The sequence below is a fragment of the Nomascus leucogenys genome, chromosome 5 (genome assembly GCF_006542625.1).
Source record: "Nomascus leucogenys isolate Asia chromosome 5, Asia_NLE_v1, whole genome shotgun sequence".
Classification (NCBI taxonomy): Eukaryota; Metazoa; Chordata; class Mammalia; order Primates; family Hylobatidae; genus Nomascus; species Nomascus leucogenys.
In genome coordinates, this window is record NC_044385.1 from 35,668,464 (window position 1) to 35,674,423 (window position 5,960).

Sequence of the window (5,960 nt, forward strand, 5' to 3'; positions counted from 1 at the left end):
ATGTAATACTATGACATAATGACAAGTTTTTCCAAAGTATGTTACTTGTTTATTTTATTTTTTGATTTCTCTCTCTGTCTCTACTGATGAATGTTTTTTCTTCAAATTAGAACTAGCTAAACACTATTTGAAGAACACTAAGTGAAACATTTGTCTCAGCTCTGAAGCTCAGTCAGCTGAAAAAATAAGTTTAAAAAACTTATAATTAATGTTGCTATTGCTAAATTACAAGGAATACCATTCTAAGTTTGTTTATAATTTTGATATTTGTTTATGTTGAAAGTATCTTGTTTTTTATTGTTTTAAAGTTTCAAAGTTTATTTGTACATAAATATTGCATTGTGGAAAAGAATGCTATTTGACAATTAATCAAAGTTGGCCCATGTGTGTATAAGTCAAGATCTAACCTCACAGGATGTAACAAAAACTATTCTAAATGTCTAAAATGGAAAATTTTAATATGAGAAATTGGTTATACAGGTGATGAAAGAGTGAGAGGCTGCACAAGAGACCATGAGGCACCCCAGAGATTAGCAACAGCAGGGAGTTACTACTACCCCTAGGCTTAAAAAGCAAAGACAAGTACCTAAGCATCCAGGTCACCTGGCTGAACCTAGAATCACCATGAGTCAAGAGCCTCAGATACTACCCAAGACACAGAGAGAAAACCCCTGGCTTCTCCCTTCTTCCTATTGCAATCTCTCCAGTACATTGCAACAGGCAAATCCAGACAGAAGCTAGCTGGTTGATGTAGGAGCCTAAGGTAAGAGACTTCAGGAACCAGCCCGTTACAATATAAAAGCAAGTAGGGAAGTGTACGGCTGAATCTCAGGGCAAAAAGATCAAGGGCCAACACAGAGGGCAAAACTAATTACCCTGTGATGGGTACAATATTATATGAACTAGAGACATAAAATAATGTATAGTTAGTCTCTGTCCTGAAGGATCTTATCATCTACTTTGAGAAATAGACCACCTGATGATTAGCTTATTAGTATATAGTTCCCTCCTAAATATTCTCACAGATAATAAAAATAGCATGCTATAATGCACTTTCACATACGTAATTTCTATTATGGAGATGAAGACAAAGCTTGGTGAGATGCCATAAACCTAAAAGTAACATAATTCTTGATTCCTTCCTTTCCTTGCAATCCACCCATTCATACCATCTTATAATCCTACTTTTCTAATTATTCCTCAAGTCCATTCACTTCTTTCCACCCAACATTTTTTACACTGAGGCTAATTATTCTCTCATCCGGACTTACTACCATTCACTACAGATAATTTCCAAGTTCACCTCTATCACCCTTCAATTTTCATTACACAGTAGCAAATGATCTCTTGAAAAATACAACTAGCACTCTGCAACTTCTTTACACATACCTTTTCAAATTATTCGTGTCACTTTTGAGTTAAAGACTAAAATCCCTATGTAACCTAAATCATGTTGCAAAGCCTGGCCTCCACTCAGCTTTTCAACCCCATCTCATGCCTTTGCTGTCTAAGCTCCAGACACACTAATCTTATATGTCAGTTTTTCCAAAGGACAAGATCCCTTTAACCTCAGCGATTTTGCATATACAGGTCCTTCTGCCTGTAAGATAATCCCCATCTCTCCTAGCCCCTACACCACAGTCCAAGTTAACTCCTATTCATCCTTCAAGATCTCATCTCAACATCCTTTCCTCAGGGAAAGTTTCCCTGACTCTCTCTCCTCCTTAATGAAGACAGATTATTTGTTACAAAATCTAATAGCCACTAATACTTTATTTTACAGCATTTGGCACATTTCATAAGTATACATTTGTCTAATTATTGGATTGTCGCTATCTCTGGTATAAGCCTTATGAAGCAGATGCTATGTCTCCTTTCTCACTATTATATCCCTATCACCTTGCATGATGCTTGAAATCTAGGAGAGTCTCAGAAAGAAAGGAAGGAAGAAAGGGAGAGAGTTGAGGATAAAGGAAAGGAGAAAATTGCCCAGAGTTCCACACTTTAAGTGATAGAATTCATATTGGTCCTATCCCAGAGTGACTCTACCACACTGCTGCATCTCATAGAGCAAAGAAAAAGCATGAATTTCATAAAAAATCCTAAATAATTCAAACTTTCTACTCTAAAATCTGGCATTATTATTTCTCCATCAGCCATTTTGCTGGCCCAGTCAACACTCCAGTTTGTCAGTTGCTTGACCACTTCTCCTCCAATGACCTTCTTTTTCATTCCCACGGTCACAGTCTGAGCCTTGGCATCCCCAGTAAATGCACCACCTCCTAAATTTCATTCTCAAGCATCTCGCTTTGTGATCCTCACCTCCAACCCTTCTTGCTTACTTTCTCTAGCAACTTCATGCAGCAATTCTTGATTTCTAAGCCATTGACCCACCTCATCAAGTTTTCCTGGGCCTATCATTTTAATAATTCCTTTACAAAAGTCTCAACCCCTTTGCCTGTCTTTCACATGACAAAGTTCCAACTCTGGCTGAATCTAACTGTCTCCTCTGTGCCCACTCCTAGAGGAAAATTACACAATTAAGAGTCTACTTCACTTTAACACTGTAATCACAAATCTTGAGTCCCAATTGGGCACTCAACACTGATGAACATTACGACCGATTACTTAGGTGGTTTACTTCCTACATTTTCAAGACACCTGTTTTATATTTTTGCTCTTCTTAAGCACTCTGCCTCCTTCCACAGTCCTAACATTCATTTGATGCCCTTGCCTGACTTCAGTGAGAAAATGAAGCCAACAAAGGGTAGCTCCTCATTTCCCCACTGTTAATCCATAACCCTTCCTTTCTCTGGATGTTTCTTCTCCTCCCTCCCTACAGTTACAATCTCTCTTCCTTCCAAGGACCAGCTGCTCAGCTATGCTCAGTTTCATTCTCATTTCTCATGAATGCTAGTTCTTTGATTACCCTCTTTCTATTCTGCATTGCCTGTCTCTTCCACTCTGTTGAATCCTTTTCATCAACATATTCTCAAATATTGTTCACCTTAAAAACTTTTGATTCCACATCCCCTTCCAGCTACTGTCATATTCTATTTTCTTTACAGCAAAATTTCACAAAGAAAAAAGTGAAATATACAAGAGAATATTTCCCCTTTCACTCTTCAATACACTCTAATAGGCCTCCATCTCTACTACCTTGATGGAACTTCCCTTAAGTTTGTCAGTGGTCTTCTCTCCTGCCAAATCCAGTGGGTCCTCTGCTGCATGTTACTCCCAGTAGGGTTTGACCTCTTTGGCCACCTCTTCCTCAAAAGACTATTTTCTGTAGGGCTTTTATGACACCAGTCCTGATTTTCCTCTCATTTTCTGAGCTTCTGCTTTTAATTTTTCTCTGTATTGCCTTACTTTTTTGCTTAATCTCTAAATGTTGTAGTTCCTCAGGTTCGGTCTTAGTCCTTTGTTTCTTTCCTACCTACACAGCTTATAAGTGATCTCATCCAGCCCCATTATTTTAATACCATCTATGATTGATGACTCCCAAATTTATTTATCCAACAAGTCCTCTCCCCTGAGTTCTATATCTGCATATCCAATTGCCTACTTGACATCCTCTCTTAAACATCTGATAAGCATCAGAAATTTGATAATTACTCTTGAATGTTTCAAGATCCGGTGTGCGTCAAAGCCTTTTTTAAAACTTCCTCTGCTCAGAATGCTCTTCCCAGTCACTTTCATGGCTTGCCCTTCAACATCCATGTGTGAGCTTTAGGTCACCTCTTTAGAAAGTTCCTAACTATCTTGTCCAAAGTAGTTCTTTCTCTACTACTGCAGCTTCCTGAGCATTTTCTTTCTGGCACCTATCTGTCAGTATTTTATTTGATTGTTTCTGAATTTTGTTAATTATCAGTATTGGCTGAATGAATAAATTAGTGAATAAATCATTTTTCTAGAAATTATAAGGCTATTTACTGCCTTACACACATAAATTCTCTGCATGTATGGTAATGTATCTAACACCTGCCCCGCCTGGTGTTTCCTATACAAACTAAATGCCTTAATAATAATAATAATAATGAGAGCAATAGTAAAGACCAAAAAATAAATGCTACTACAGTCGTCCCTATTGTAACAAGGACCTGTGGTAGTAGAACTTCCCACATATACCCAAATCCGTGCATACTGAAGTCCAGTAGCTGGTCCTGTGGCACCCATGTATACATACCATGAATACTTTCCACCCATGTTTGGTTGAAAAACAGTCTGGTGTAAGTGGCCCCGTGCAGTTCAAATCCATGTTGTTCAAGGGCCAACTGTATTTATTTAGAATTCTGAAGTCTTTTTGTCAGCCCCGGCCATAGGAAGAATTGAGTCATCACATCTTTATATTCAGGTTGGCAGCAAACATATTGTTGGTGATATGGCTTTTGAAATCCTGAAGATGGCAACAAGAAAATCTAAAAGCCTTTGACCTGTAGTGTTATAATGCCTCACCCTAACAACAAGCAGCCTTTTTCCTATTTTCCCACTAAAGGATTTCAGAAGTCCTCCCTGCTTAGGACCTTAGTTGGTCTTCTTATTGTGTCAATAACACTAGAAATTTTTCAAAGATTGCTATTGCAACAAAGGGAAATCCACGCATGCAAAAGCTTCCTAGTTGTTAGGGCTATAGTATAAAAGGATAAGTGCTCACAGTCCTGGTCCTCGCTCCACGCAAGGAGGAAATGTGTGTGCCACGTGTGGGTGGATGTTCTTCACATTACCCCTGCCATCAGGACTGCCTGTCTTCTGCTGGCAAGGGGTTTTCCCCTAACACATTAGGAAAAGTTTGGAAGCCTTGAGCCATGCTTACTCACATAATGGAAAAAAAAAAAACTCCTAGCTTTGCAGTCAAGAAAAGCAGGGCTCAGATGGCAGAGTCTACTACTTCCAGCTATTTCATCTTCTGCAGCTGCCCTCTCCAATATGGCAACAACCAGCTACAGGTGTCTATTTAAATATAAATGAATAAAGATTACATAAAATTAAATATTCAGTTTCTGAGCTGCACTGGCCACATTTCAAGTAATCAATAGTCTAGTGTCCATATTGGACAGCACAAATAGAATATTTACATTATCTAGAAAATATTATCAGATAACAATGATCTAGAGACAATCACTCTACCTCTTTCTCCAAGCCTCAGTTTCCTCAGCAGCCAGATGAGATCATAATGAGATTTTATATGTAATATACAGTACTTGCCACAGAGTGAGCCCTCAATAAGTTTTCTTGCTTTCATTCATCAAGTAGTATGTGCTGCTTGAGGGCAGGGATCACATCTAATTATTTTTATACCCATGTTCCCTTCCTAGTACAACTGCTCATAAGAGGTACACAATAAATACACTTTGAACTATACTACTTATTTTTTCAAATCAATCTCTAACTTAATTTATTCTCACCAATGCCTGAAATAGGATTAAGAGAGTAAACTGATTATATTATGTTTTATATTTTATATAAAATAGATTTAATATGAGTATCCATATATCATATATAAAAATATACGTATAATTTTGTGTATATATAATTTAGTACAGATACAAAGCCCAGTATTTATTCAGAGAGGGAAGGAAGTATGGAAGAAAGAAAAGAAAGAAGGAAGGAAAGAAGGGAGGAAGGCTAGCTGTTAACATTTACTCAGTGCAGCATGAAGTGCTTTGTTTACATTATTTCATTTACTCCTCACAAAAATTTTATAAAATGGCATTGTAACCCCCATTTTGCTGGTGAAGAAATAGAGACTCAGAAATTCAGAGCAAAAATTCAAGCCTGTATTTTTCTAAATTCAAAGTTCATGCTCTTAGCTATTATAATATTACAGCCTCCCAGTGATGAAGGAATAACAGATATTCTTTGTCTACTCTAGTAGATTCTTGTGGTAATAAAATGAGATAATATATATGAACACTTGTTGTAAACTCTAAATATCTATGCAAGGTATACCTTACTATTTC